A 15,836-nucleotide genomic window follows, 5' to 3' on the forward strand; every position below is an offset into this window, starting at 1 on the left:
CACTCCCCATCTGGCTTGCAAAACACCCAGCATACAATGTAATTGTGTGTGTCTGGCTATAATAAAACTTTGATCCTGGAGGTGTATTAGGGCTTTCTCTTACTTGGGCACAAAGTGGGTCATCTGGTTGGGTATACTCAGCTGGAGAAGCATTTATGTATTTTACTATTTCTATTCCAACTGCTCCTTTAGCAGCCTTCTGGCAAGCTTTTATTGCTATTTTTGCAACACAGAGGCCAGTAGAATGAATACTATGATGGCAAGTAATATCTTGAATGCATTGGCCAACCAAGTGGGTATCCAGGAGTGTAGAGAACTCAACCACTCATCACTTTCAGATTCATCCACCTCTTGCACCAGCTTTGTATGCAAGTCTGTCAAGGTTGCTATGGCCCCTGTGAAGGTGCCACTGTCACCATCGCGAGAGGGTGTTCACCTGCAGCAAGATGGCCCATATTTTGCACACACGCCACCCTCTATGGTCATTATTAAGTCGAGGATATACCTATTCAGGAGAGTCATGAGCCGCAATGCTCCCAGCTCTTCCTTTATGGCATTAAAAGCCTTCAAAGTTGTATTTATCATCTGCAGCAGCTCCCACCTGGTTATTTACAATCATTTGGCACTTGTGCTGGCTTGCAACCCAGGAGCAAAGAGAGATGTAAAGAAAGCATTGGCTCTATTGAACAATTTGTCTTCATCTGGTGCTTCATTAAAGGCCACTTCAGACTAAATGGAGAAATAGCTCTCTCTTTTACTTTGTGTGAGGGTAAGGGACCTTTTCCTTCTTTAGTGTGCATTCATTTGGGGGAAAGTCACTGATTTGTACTTTGCTCTGAGGTACTTCAAACTCGAGTGTGCTTATCACTACTAAGGAACAAAGACCTCCCCAATTCAGAGGTAATCAAATATAGGCTTTTGAACCACAAGCACAGTAGTGGTCCATTAAGACGGTGGTGCCTATTTTCATGCCTGGTACCTAAAATTCACATTTGCACCCCATGTTTTCTCCTACCTTTACCTGACCAGTAATCTTAAAGCACAACTTAGTATTTATATGGGTATTATTGTTAAGGAGCCTGTTTCGTCATCTACCCACGTGAGTAATTGGGAACATTCAGTCCAGTCTTTGAGACATAGATTGTTTGCATTCTGCACCACTTCTACTGGTATAGTCAGGAGAGCCTGTGCTTTGCACCCCATCACAGCTTCAACCCAACCTTCTGAGGTAAATACAAGTTTGTATATCTGAAATTGGGGTCTCTCACAACACCCAGCCCTCCCAGGGGTATCTTTTATTTTGGTTTCAGGGCACTGCAGTAACATATGGGGCCTCATTCTGAGCTGGGCGGTAAGGGGTTAACTGTGCTGGTAATGGTGCCTGTGCCGTTAACCCCTAACAGCCCTATTACGGGTCTGCTTGCGGGACCCGTAAAGGGCACCTGGTAAAACCAGTTGCCCTTAGCGGGTCCCGCCAGCAGACCAGGGAGCTAACAAAGGGCCTGTTATTAACGGGCCCCTTGTTAGCTCCCTCCCATTCCCATTGAGCCCTATGGGGGCTCGAATGGGAATGGGGATGTGTTCCCTGAATGGGGAAATACTGGGTCCTCCAAGGTTGGAATGGCCTGGCATTTCCCATTCAGGGAACCCGGACCCGGTATGCGGTATGGGGGTAGCCATGGTGCTAATAGCACCATAGCTACCTCCAACCTCGGAATGACCGCCAAGGTCTATTTATCTAACTTCTCCTTGATTCAGGCCCTGTAAGATGTATTGCACCACCTTATATTTCCTCTGGGGGTCTTTCATAATTTCTTTTGTTTTTATATAGCTATGTTCACATGTGAAAGTTTCATTTGACATCCATCATAGGGTAACCCTGTTCCCTTCAAACGGTCCCTTAGCTGTGCAAAGTGTTATGTGGATTAGGCAGTGTGCTTTGTGCACTGGTATTTCTGTCACTATAAAAATTCTGGATGCACTCATGGCTTAGCGGATAAGGGAGCATGTATAACAGTTTACATCAGACATCTCTTTCTCTGTGCTGATACCAAAAATTATTAGTGACTTGAGCGGAATTGTTCATATAAGAGTTCATTGGATCAACGTCATCTATCTTTTTGAGTGTTTTTATTCACATAGTAACTGCAGGAAATCTTTTGATGATTACTTAATTTGTCATGGTGATGGGTGTTATATTGCTGTACACTGGTTTGGATACATTATAAAGGACCAGTTCCTTTAATGCAATAAGAATAATAAAATCGAGGCTGCAAAATGTAAAGAATGTTGCTAAAAGCATTATTTGTACTGTGTCTTCCTTTTGCAAATAACCATGTGCATTATTTGATCTGTGAGGCAAAAGTGAGTATCTAACAAAATTAAAAAGTCACATTTTTCGTTGCCAAAAAGTCTCATTTCGTTTCTTCACAATGTCAACGTTTACAACAAAAGCTCTGTCAGTACAGCAAGAAAAATTCTTTCAAAAATAAAATATGTTTTGAAGTTCAATAGAATAGGAGTGAGAGTTATATTTCTCACCCCTATATCAGGATACATATTCACTAAATAAGACAAGGGGCCTCATTACGACCCTGGCAGACATAATACAGGCACATCTGCCGCCGGAATCGTTTTTTTTTCGGCACCCTGGAATGGGCAATTACCAAGGTATTACAATCCTGATGGACCCAGTAAAAATTCTTCCCCATTCCGATTTGAGCCCCATAGTGCTTGATGGGAATGGGGAAGCCTCATGCACCAGTACCATTCGTGAATGGTGCTAGTGCATGTGGCATGCTGTACTTGCAGCTTTATGGTCGTTGGCATTACTTCCCCCATGATAAATGGTCCATCAAATCTCAGCGTGTGCCAGCATCTTGTGAAGCTTCAGCAGAGCACCTTATCACATACATACAAAGCATGTGGTTTTTAAAATGTTGTGATATCAATTTGTTTGTTGTCTTTATTAGTCTTCTTTGACCTCCCCTGTGGTGCACAAAGCTGTCGAGAAACAAAAGAAGTACTCACCATCATAGCAGTGAAATTATCATGCATTTCAGTTCCCAGTACATTTGACACACTATGGGAATCAGTTTGCGCTTGAGTAGGATGAGCAACAGGTAAACTCATAAAGCATCCCGTCACCAGCTTGTGACGAGTCAGGTGATTGCCTGAGCCGGGCTGAATACTTAATGCAAATAGGGCTATGGGAAGGCAAAGGAGCCGTCCTTTTTTTCAGTGACACTTTTAGTTTGGCAATGCGTTCTTTGAGGAGGCCATTAAGGCTCTCACAAATACCGTACCCAACAGAATTGTGATGTGATGAAACACTTAACTTATAAAATGTGGTCCATTGTTAGACCAGAGCACTTTGCACACTCCCACACTTGGGAAGACCTCCCCTACGAGAAGCCTCATAGCACCTGTGGCATCGGAATGTGTGCATGGACTGGCTTAGACCCATCAGGAAAAAGGGCATACAACTACTCGCATATATCTGTAGCCGTGAATTTGGGCTATGGGTAGTCTGTTTAAGCCTTCTTTCATTACCATGCGCATGTGTATTTATTTGGTGTTGTATCAAATATGCTGATTTTTTTGCATCTAAAACAGTGGCCACATTGCCGCAAGAAACTAAATCTGTACCTTTAGTGTGGGCTGCACACTTCACAATGGTGATGGCTGATGGGAGCTATGGTGCGTTTATGAGCCTGTCTAATAGTGCTGCATTTTGCTCTGGCATGGCATCTGCGTGTAAGAAGCCATGCCTCTTCCAACGTGACTGTCCTGTGTGTACTGTTGACATCACATAGGCAAAGTCAGAGTACACTGTTACTGCCTACTCTTCGTGCGTTTCAAGTGTCAAAATGAACGCTATTAATTCTGCTGCTTGTGCTGAGAAATGTAGGGGCAATCTTGCACTTGCCGCTGCCTCAAAGTTGCCATTTAATTTTACTTTTACTGCTGCAGACCCAGCGTGCCTTTTGTCTGTGCTCTGACCAATCGACAAGGACCCATCAATTAAGCAGATTGTCCCCCCTCCTAGGGCATTTTCTTTAACATGTTGTATCTCATCATGATATTCAGTATACCTGGTGCAATCATGCACGCTGTCTCCTTCCTCTACTGGCTCTACGATGAATCTTGCTGGATTCACTACTCCGTACCTGACAATTTTGATCGCTGAATTTGATATCATTTCCTCATAACCAGAGGCTCTGTGTGTGGTTAATGTGCTTTTAGGCTTTTCAAGGATTTCAAACAGGGCATGCTTGACATATAATGTTACTGCACCGCCCATTGTGATACTGGCAGACCTTTCAATTGGAAAGGCTGCTGCTGCCAATACTTGTTCACATGGATAATGACCTCTCATTAATGAATCTAAAATCCCACTGTAAAATGCTCGTGGTTTGTTTCCTGGGGTAGTTTTTGCATGAGGACTGCTGTCATTACTACTCCATTTTAATGGGAGGATAACAACGATTTTGCACTGTAATCAGGGATCCCTAACAGGGGTGCTGTGCTTATTGCCATTTTGAACTCACCAACGTCTTTTATAATTTCACCTGTCCAGGCTATGTCACTCTTATCCTTCTGTGCTTTCTTGAGTCCTTTTAAGAGTGGTCTGACATATGTACTGTAGTCAAAGACCCATGCCCTGAAGTAATTGCAAAGGGTCAGAAGTTGCTACATCTCCCTCATTGTTTTTGGTCTGGATGTTTTCATAATCATTTCTGCTCTCTCAGGGGTCACTTTTCTTCTTTCTTGAGAAATGTACTGACCTATATAGAGGAATTCTTTCTGACAATATTGTAATATCCCATTGTCTACTCTCTACCCCTTCTCTGCCAAGACTGTCATCAACTGTATTGAGTCTTTCCTGTACTGTTCCTCTGTCTCGCTGCACACCAAAGTTTTGTCTACATACTGGCTCACTATACTGTCAAGGTATATGTTTCCTAGATCTATTTGAGGTACTCTGTTGAAGATTGAGTGGGACTCACAGTACCCCTGAGGTAGCCTTACATGTTTCTACTTGGCCCCATGATAGAAAATCAATGTTACATCTTGGGACTCTTCATGAAGGGGGATTGAAAAGAATGCAGTATTAAATTGATCACAGTGAAATATTTAGCTCTGAACGGGATATCACACAATAGTGTTGCTGGACTCAATTTTTAGCTGGTAGGTAAGACTTATGTTAAACACTACCTCATCATCGGAGTCATCATCTGTAAACAAGTCTTTGTCTGCCAAATCAGTCAGTCTATGTCCCTCATCAAGAGATATCACTGTCCTTTTTATTCCCTCATCATGATATGATGAGATAGGTTATGTATAACGTGCTTAATAACCAGAGGTTTCTAAGTACGGACCTGGGGATCGAACCTGTGCTGCTCCATGTCATCTTGCTTCCAAGGGGAGCATGTTGCCCCTGAGCTATCCTCCCATCAACTTCATGAAAAATCACTGTGCCTTCTCTCACTATTGTTGCTTCTAGCTCTATTGGAATCACTTGCCCTTCTTCTTCATCCAAAGGAACCTTTGGTCTGAACACAAAACTTGTGGGTAGTCTCAACAGTGTGCCCCTTATATTTGGGAGCCATGCTAGCAATATATGTACTCTGTAAAATAATATGTCCAGGTCTAATGGCACACCCCTTTGTGCTTTCTGGCCATCAAATGCTGATATACATTCTTGTACATTTACATAATGGATCCCTGGAGCAGAATGCATTATCCCCATGTCAGTGAATTATATTGTCACAATCAGTCTGCTCATCCAATCTCCCCACAGTATGTTGACTGGTATCTTGCAGCAGTACAATAATGACATGGAAAGATTGTGTTCTCCTATAGCAATAGGTAAGTCGTAAGTGAAAGGAACCGTACTTGTTGTCCCAGAAAAACCTTGTGCATTCATGGCAATGCCTGACATTGGGTACTTTCCCTCGCTAACACAGGACCTGGTCACCCCTGTATCTACAAGGAGGGAAAATATGTGTCACCAATAGTTACCCCGACTATTGGTTCCTCTTGTGGGTCTGGTGTAACTGATAGGATAGAACACTTCATGTCTTTCTGTGGGCTGTCCTATTGTGGGTATAGGTTAATCCCTGTCCCAGTGAAAGGGTTCCCTCCCACCACAGTCATACTCCAGATTCTGGGTCTAGGCGTCTGAACCACTACATTTGCATTCCATGATGTCATTGTCATCTGTTGTATGGGTGCTTGTGTTTGCATCGTTATTTGCTGTGTTTGAATGCAGGCTTGCCTTGTTTGCATTGGTGCTTGTTGCGTTTGCATTGGCCTTGCTTGTTGTGCAGGTTGCATTTGTGGCACTTGTGTCTGATACTGTGTGTGATCTTAGACATAATATTCAGGTGGTTCTGTGCTATACGATGGGGGATATGCTGCCCCCCTTCATTGAACTTGGAAATTCTGCTAAATCCCTCCTATGCTTCTACATGCTCGGGAAATATGCCCCATTATTCCACATGTCCAGTACTGCTGGGCATGCCCCTCCAAATCTAGGTTGTCCATGATTTAACTGCTTCTCCCTGCGGAACATGAAATTCAAACCCTCTGCCTCTGGGAGCACCTCCCTTTCTTCACCTGAAATAATTATATTCTCCCCTTCCTCTTCCTACATGGTTTCCACTAGCTATTGGCCTTACTTGCTGTGCTTCTTGTGTAATCACCCCCTCTCTACCTCTTAACACTGCTCCTTCCACTGAAAACTTTGCTAATTTCTTCTGAACCAGTTTTGCCTCCTCCAGCTTTCTTTCAAGCTTTCTCTTGTTCCAACTGACAATGGTGAACTATTGTCAACGGAATCTCTGGCCATTGTTTTGCTTCCATTGCCACTATCTTTTTCAATTGTCTCTGCGCTGCTACAGGTAGCCCCTAACACAATATGTGGCAAGAAATAGGTATAGTTTTGTTCCACGGCTCTCTCGTTCTAAGTCACCATTTCTCTTGAATCTCCTGAAAATAAGCAACCGGGTCTTTGTCATCAAGCATCTTGCTTGTCATGATTGCACTCCCTGACGAATCGGGATACTGTACCCTAAGTGCTCTCCACACATCGGCTCTACAATTGTTAAAAGTTGCTCTGTCACGTGTGGTGTTCTGGGCTGCCACTCTGGGATAGCCTGCTTCTTTCCAAATGTCATCTGCCCTCTCCTTTTTATGGCAGCAAGCAAGCTCTTTATGTCGCCCACTATTAACATATATCTCGCTGTCATTCTTTCAAATACATAAATTCACTTGCCTTCTCCCGATGTCAACATTGGTACCTTCCAAACTAAATTGTTCTTGTCCATTGTGGCCATGGAATATATGGCAGCCGTCCTCCCCCTTCTCTAAGAATGGGAATTGCATCAATTCTATGTTCTGCCCAACTGCAGTCAGTCCCAGTGTCTTAGGTGTCACATCTGTCAAATAAATCTTCTTGCAGTCTGGCAAATTTCTCAATTGGTCCACATATGGTGTTCTGTCTTCTAGGCTTCTTCATTACATCAGCAGGAGCCTGGAGATTTGAACAGGCTGCCATATTCTCTCTGATCCTTCCAAACCTAACTACGTTCTCTCTTCCCCTGTTCTTAGGCCTGTAGAAGGGGCTTGTGCAGCCTCTTCCTCCTCCTCTTCTCCATCTTCCTCTCTTTCCGCATCAATAAACATTGTATCACCACTTTCATTGCTTCCATCATCTTCTCTATCTTTAAAGCCTAGTCTCTTCAGGGGAATTGTCCTACACAATCCACTCATCACTTCTTCCAATGCACTCCTTTTCCCCTTCTGTGTAGATTCTCCTGTACTCTTTTTTATACTACAGACACCACTTTCCCTACTGCTTTTGTATAAATTACTAATCTCCTTCACATGACTTCTCCCTCATCTTCATCTGACAGGGTACACCTTTTGTGTATTTCATCCATTTCCTTATGAAGTCTTTCAAACTCCTTTATCTTTCTTACCGCTCCTGCTCCTTGTCTCTCTCATTCTCTTGGAGGATACGCCCCTTAACAGTCTCATCAATTTATTTCTGTGTCCTTTCTGTACTCTTTTCTATTTCTCGTTCTCCGTCGATCTTTTTCTTCCTATATAAAACATCAATTCAATTCAATTCCTCGCTTTTCCTCTCTCTCTATATTTCTTTATCTCTCTTTTTCCTTTTCTCCTTTGCGTCTCTTCTCACTTTCCCTATGTTCTCTTTGTTTTCTCTCCTTCTCTCTGTCTACTTCTCGTTTCCTTTCATCCTCCTTCTCTACATACCTTCTTTCCCATTCTCTTTCTTTCTACTCCTGCTTTCTTCCCGCTTGTTAGCTCTGCACTTGTTCTCTTAAGTCTTCCTCTTCTTTTTCCTATGCTATCTAACTTCCCTTTCTTTTTCTTTAGAATCATCCATGTTTCTTCCAACTAATTTAAGCAGTATTTGTCCTCCCCACTCATTTGGGGCAATCACTGTCTCCTCCCTCTTGCCTTGTCTGCATCTCAGTTTTAGAATCTTTTCCTCAGCCTCTGTCAAATTTGTCTGTAACTCACAGCGTTCACTGTATTCATCACGCATGGACACTAAATGTTGTTTATTTATTTTTACTCTGTTTAAAACATCTTCACTGCCAGCGAGGGGTGTATGTGTGGGGTTAGTGTATGCTGTCGCTGTTTTTGTTTTTAATTCCTTCAATGGGTATAGTTCCTTTATTTTGGGAGATGGATCGATGCTCTGGGGAGGAGAAGGAGGAGTTGAGGGCCCTCCCCTTCATGGTGATTGAGCAGTCACTCTTTTGCAGGTGGCTCTTCTGTCTCTTCCCCATACATTTTCCACAGTTCTTCAATGGCTAATATTTTTTTTTAACTTCTTCTCTTTGTATGCAGCATGCAAAGATGTTGTAATGTTTTGCAGTACTGATCTTAAAAGAGTTCCTTCAAGTGGCCAATACATAAACATCTTACCCACAGTACCCTTCACCCACTGCCATGGTACTTCATAATTCGGTACTTGTACCGGGCTAATGCTTTACATAAATACATAAGTGGAGTGTCTCCCATGATTAGGTGTCATGTTTTAGTCTGCCGGTACTTACCAAATCTCTGTTTTAGTTCCGCCTTCTCCATATTCACCACTCCATCAGACTCTCCCTACAAAAAATGCAAAATAAAAAACTACATTTCCCTTTATTTCCAACACTTCTATGTCCCTGCCTAACACCTTCTTTTTCACAACAACTCCTGAATGCATTTCTCTTGTTCTCTCGTGCTCTTTTCCCACCCTCTCACCCTCTGTTCCCCCTCCACTGAGGTATGTTTTCTGCTTTACTGGTGTTTGCTTGCCTTTTTCCTCACCTTTCCCATACACTTTTCTGGCTCTCTTGTACTCTTTACCCCCTCTGCTTTCTTTTACCCTGATTGCGACCCCTCCCTCCAGCACCCTCCCCTGCTCGTGATTGGCTGCACCTCTCTGTGAAGACAAAGCATCTCTCCCGACCAAGGCCAGGCCTCTCTTTCACATCCTGTGTCCTGTTCCACCTGTGACCCAGTGGTGAGTGCTTTCCCTGCTGCTGCATGCCAGGCTGCACCCACCTATATTTGGCCTTTAAAATACATTTTGCCTGAAATTCTTTTTGAAATAGCAAAATAGCCCAGCTGCTTCCAGCGCCTCCCCTCGAGCACCCTCTTCTGATTTGTTTCCCTGCCCCCGCACACCTCCCAGCCCAACCTCCACCCATGATTGGCCCATAGTCCTTTATTATCCCACTACCCAGGGCAGCCTCCTGTCTGTTGCAGCCCCGTCAGTGAAGGGCAGCTCCTACAGAAGCTGCTCCAGATTGTGTCCACCGGTGTCAGCCGGGGAAGCAAGAAGCCAGCAGCCTTAAACCAGCAGAGAATGACCAGGTTAGTGTGGTGTGGACAGGGGGCATAACAATCACTGCACCCCACAAAACTGACCCACCGCTCTTACCACACCACAACTAGGCAGACTGTGTAGCTTTTAGCAGCTTCAGTATGATGCACAGGGCCTGCAATGGGTTGGTGTGTTACGCTCACCTGGTCTCTGCAGAGGCATTGGGGCACGGTTGCAGCCCTCCCTGGAGTTAGATCACCCCCGTCAGGTCTCTCCCTCTGCTGATAAGCTGTGGACAGCGACAATTGGTGGCACTGCTCCTGCATGGATATGAGAAAACGTGAGTGTGCTGGTCGGTGACTGTTGTACCTCTCTAACCCTTCAACTCAAGGTGCGATTTCTGTGGGCAAGTATCGGCCCATAAGGCTCACCTGTTAAGTATTGATGATGAGCTCTCCGTCCTGCTACTTCGGGCAGGGGTGCTTGTTGATGGGATCTAGTTCCTTCACTGATCCCTGGTAAGTAATAGTCCAGTCCAGCTGCGACTATGCTTTCCCCTGGTTGATGGTAAGTGTCTCTCAATGTCTCTTGTCTTTTTTACCCTTTCTGTTTTCTGTCTTGGTATTACTGCTCTGAATAGTGTTGTTAATTCCTGAATATCGTTTTTTCTTCTGTTTTCTTCCCAATAGTTGGATATGTGGCCCAAAAACAGCTGTGGAAGCATGGGGCACAGCCGTGAGGAAGAGGGATGAAACCGCAATGTCCGACAACAGGTGAGTGATAGTTTCAGGAAAAGCGCGAGGTTCGGTGGTAGCGCAACCTTAAACTTAATGTTTGTTAAGTGTCTAACCTTGCCTTTTGTTTTTACTTGCAGGTGCTGCGGTCGCGGGTGGAGAGCGTCGGGCTGCGGTGTCAAGATGAAGGTTTCAGCGTCCCGGAAGGATTGAAGGTGAGCTGCGGTGCCAAGATGCAGATTTCAGCGTTCCGGAAGGTTTGAAGGTGAGCTGTGGTGCCAAGGTGAAGATTTCAGCATTTTCGAATGTTTGAAGGTGAGCTGCGGTGCCAAGATAAAGATGTCAGCATTCTGGAAGGTTTGTAGACTCTCACAAGTGGGAGCAGGTTCTTCAGATGGTAAGTATGGAGACAGGTAACATGATTTCCAAAGGTAAGTTTAACCCCAGGCGGCGGTGAGCGTTACGCTGCATGGAAGTGCAGAATAACGCGAAGCGGCTGCCTCGGGGATTGGAGCAGCGTATATAGCTGCGATATAGCTGCGATTGTGGGCACGCCCACTCGGCCTGGCTTGCCTACCACACCCACCCAGTCCCAGAGAGTCAGCATGTGCAAGGCAACCCAATAGCAGAAGCCCCACCCAAGAGAACACGTGGGCTGCTGTAGTAATGAAAGTTTCCTATGTTAAATACACTTGGCACCCAAAATGAGGTGCCATGTTCATAATAAAAGTATTTTTGACCCAAATACATGTTCCTGCCTATTGCTTTTCATGGGCCTGGCACCAAAGGCGCCAGGACTGTGTGCATCCAGGCCCCCTGTCTAAGTGGCCCTGTAATGTTTGTGTTCTTGTCCCGATGGCCATGACATGGTGATCTTATCCTGCACTAACGCTATTATGTTAGCTAGCCATTCCGTATAACCCTCTAACTACCCACCTACAGGCACTCCATGTCTATCAGCCACAGTCAGCATTTACCACACTTGTACTAGTTAGCCATCCTGCAACCATACTCATTGTGTAAGTTAACCACACTTTGCATCCTGCCAATGGGGTTGGCCACCCACAGTTTGCATTCGAGCATGTAGGGATGGGATAGTATTGTGAATTGATTAACATGGGCCACATATACAAAGAATTGTGGAGATAATCTTGTGTCACATCTAGATAGAATTGTGGAGATTAACATGCGTCACATCCACAAAGAATTGTGGAGACTAGCATGTGTTACATCTAGATAGAATTGTGGAGACTAGCATGTGTTACATCTAGATAGAATTGTGGAGATTAGCATGTGTCACATCTAGATAGAATTGTGGCGAGAATCTTGTCGCTTCTAGATAGAATTGTGAAGATTAGCATGCGTCACATCTTGCCAGTGATGTCATTAACCAACCCTACTAAAAGTCTCACCCCTCGGCATACACCTCTCATACTTAAACCAAACATAACCATACCTCTAAGCACAACAAACCTCACACACTTCACTACATCGCAACAACAAAACCAAACCACACATAGTCTCGCAAAACAGCACATGACAGCAACCAACCGAAAAGCACACTTAAGCTCAGCGAACGGTCTTAACCGAACTGATGATGCCAACAGCACTTCAGAGCTCTCTTGCCCTTCCCCTGCTCTGTCCTACTAACCATTCCAACCTCTTTTGCTTTTAGATCTGCCAGAGTGCCAGGGGACCACTCCAGTGACGATAGTGTGCAATATAAATATCCTTTAACATTAACATTAACATATCGCTCCCTTATCTTCTATAATCTCGCCATTTGGAATCTGTTTGCACCTTTATGCAGACGATTCCCAACTCCATATTCTGTTTTCTACTTTTTAAAATTCATTTCATGCTACAATTTCTGACTGTCTTCTATCTATTCAAACTTGGATGCATTCTCACTTCTTGCACCTAAATGCTTCCAAGACTGAAACTCTTTTGTTCCCTTCTCCTATTTCTCCTCCCTCATTCATTTTCCTCCTGCTTCTCTTTCTTTTATTCCTCCAGCTCACAATCTAGGTGTCCTCTTTGACTCACCGCTTTCCTTTTCTTCACACATTTCTAATATTGCGAACTCTTGTCACTTTCATCTTTTTAACATACGCAAAGCTTGTCACTTTGTCACTTTTCATGTTTGTAAACCTCTTATCACTTTACTGATTTTTTCATGACTAGACTATTGTTCCTGTCTTCTTGTTGGTCTTCCTGCTTCTTATCTTACCCCCCTGCATTCTACTTTTAATTATGCTATTCAGACCCTTTGTACTATTCCTACTCGTTCTTCCATTTCTCCCTTTCTTCATTCTCTACTGGTTATCCTTTCAACATCGTCTACAATTTAATTTAATTTGTGTAATCTTTAAATTTCTTCATGGACTGGCCACACCTTATCTTTGTTCATTGGTCTCCTTATATGTCCCGTCTCGTTCTCTTCATTCAGAATCTCAATTTTTGTTTGTTGTTCCTAAGTCACCTTGTGCCCAGTCCCATTTTTGTACCTTTTCTCTTTTTGCCCCCACATTCTGGAACACCCCGTGTTTTCACATTATATCTATTTCTTCATATTCAGTTTTTTTTCCTCATCTTAAAACACACCTACTTTCTATCAGCTTGTAATTTAGGTTTGCTTCAGTCATTTTGCTCATTTGTGTGCAGCGCTTTGGCAAAGCACTTTATAAATAAAAAAACAAAACAAAATAGAAATACAAATCTCATGGCACCTATCCACCATAGAAATTGGCCAATGCCCAAGGTTCGTAGGAGAAACAACATTTGAGGGTGCACAGGGGCTTGCAGTAGATAGACAGGTCTAGATTTCTGACAACTGCTCCCAGCATCTCCCAAGCACAGAAAGGCTATGCCAGCTTTTTCCTGATTTTTTTGTATTCGATTTTTCACAGTTGGGAGAGTCTCTCCACTTATCACGAGATTATGCACCTTTTTTTTGCAAGTAAGCACTCTCCTTTTTTATTTATGAATGTTTGGAATTCAAATCCATGTGGTGTGCTTAGAGCTTTATTTACAAGAGCTTTGTAAATAAATTAAATAATGATTAGCCCAAGTGAACCGCTTTGATAACTTGTGAGTGAAGTAGTGATTACCTGCTGGTGCAGAATTGCATCAAACCGAAAGCGCTGATGTTTTGTTGTGCCTGAAAATGGGAATTGATGAATGGACACCGAGAAGCCTGATGCTGAAAACGGACTGATTATAAAGGAGACCCACCATCACACCTTTTTCTTCACTCCACTCTCATTCTTTTCTTCCTTCCGGCATTCCACTCTCTAACTTCTCTCCTCTCAGCTCTTCACAGATAATCTATTTTGCAGTTAGCCTGATTGTGCAAGATAGCCTTATTTCGAATTTAACCTGATTGTGCCAGATAATCTTATTTCGCTTTTAGCCTGAATGTGCCAGATAACCTGATTGTGTTAGATAGCCCTATGTTTGCATTCAGCCTGATTGTGCCAGATAGCCAAATTTCACATCTAGCCAGATTGATCCAGATAACCTGACTGTGCCAGACAGCCCTATTTCGCGCATAGCCCGATTGTGCTAGATAGCCCTACTTTGCATTTAGCTTGATTGTGCCAGATAACCTGACTGTGCAAGATAGTCTTATTTCAAATTTAGCCTGAGTGTGGCAGATAGCCCCATTTCGCATTCAGCCTGATTGTGCCAGATAGCCATACTTCCCCTTTCTTAGGTTTCTTTTCCCACTATCCAGGAAACACACATCTTGGTGTGTCTTTTTAACGGCTGTACTTTGAAACGCAGGCCTTCTTTCCCACTGGCCAGGAACCTTGAATCTAGGTATGTTTCTTTAACTGCTGTGATTTGAAACTTAGGTCTTCTTTCCCACTGCCCAAGAACCTCGAATCTGGGTGTGTTTCTTTAACTGCTGTGCTTTGAAACTTAGGCCTGTCTCCCACTCTCCAGGAAACTCACATTTAGGTGTGTTTGTTAAACTGATGTGCTCTGTAAACTAGACCTCCTTTCCCACTATCCAGGAAACTCTAACTGCTACAATTTTAAGTTTAGGCTACTTTTATCGAGATAGCCAGACCCCCCCCCTAAATTAAGCCCAGAATCCTATCATGTCTGGGACTTCCCCCACCCGCACTCCGTCTCCTAGTAAATCTACCGGTAAGGTAAGGACTCCCCAGTTACTTCCCCTGACTACCTTCTGACCTCTACCCCATAACCACCCCACATATCAAGCCACAAGACCACCCAGCGCTAAACCATTATGCCTATAATCACAAATGCAATGAAGCCAAGAACTGTCACAATCCTAACCCGGCAAGGTGTTGCAAGTGGGCTACCGCCCCTGCAACCTAAACGCAAACAAACATCTGAACTAAGTTACTCCTAGGGGCCACAACACTTGCAACCTAAACGCAAGCAAACCTCTAAATCCGTTTACCCCTAAGGATCGCAATATGCCACGAAAAAGAACAGGACCATGCGAAAGACAAAAATGAGAAGGAATAAACCAAATGGAATCACACCACATGACTCATCCACCAGACATAGTCACAACTGTGGAACACACCCCCACAAACACGATCAACAACAGAACAAACTCCAGGAGAAGAGAAAAGTCTCTGTACCTAACACCATACCTTGTGACCGACCACCCACCAGAACAACTCAATATGACCAACGATGCGAGACGTACCAACAGAATACCGGAACCGCTCAGAAAAAGTACAGAAATACCCATAAGGAGTAAGAACAAAATCAACGCCCTCACTCTGTATATCACAAAAACAAGGGGACACCTCCTTCAACTAAAGCAAAATACAGAAGAGGATCCAGAAGAAAAGAGGAACCCAATACGTAACCTAGCAGACCTACTCAACGACGAAACAGACGCGACTGAACAACCATCACACCCTGAGAACAACATGGGGGAAAACCAACGCGACAGTCCCAAGACAAAACCGCTATTAAAAAACAAAGTTAACCACGCCAAAAAATGCACTGCAACCTAATCAACGCAAGATCAATGTCCAAACATGCCACAGAGATCTACGACCTGATGTGCGACGGTGGTATCAACATCTTATTCATCACAGAATCGTGGTTAGATGACAATTACAAAATCACACTCCACAACTTCCTACCCGAAAACTTCAAGTGCTCACAGGTAAGCAGGAAAGAAAAAAGAAGAGGGGAATTGCAATAGTATACAAGGAACACCTGAAAATAAAAACAGTCGAACCACTAAACATCAA

This window comes from Ambystoma mexicanum, chromosome 13 (genome assembly GCF_040938575.1).
Source record: "Ambystoma mexicanum isolate Mex_15411 chromosome 13, UKY_AmexF1_1, whole genome shotgun sequence".
Classification (NCBI taxonomy): Eukaryota; Metazoa; Chordata; class Amphibia; order Caudata; family Ambystomatidae; genus Ambystoma; species Ambystoma mexicanum.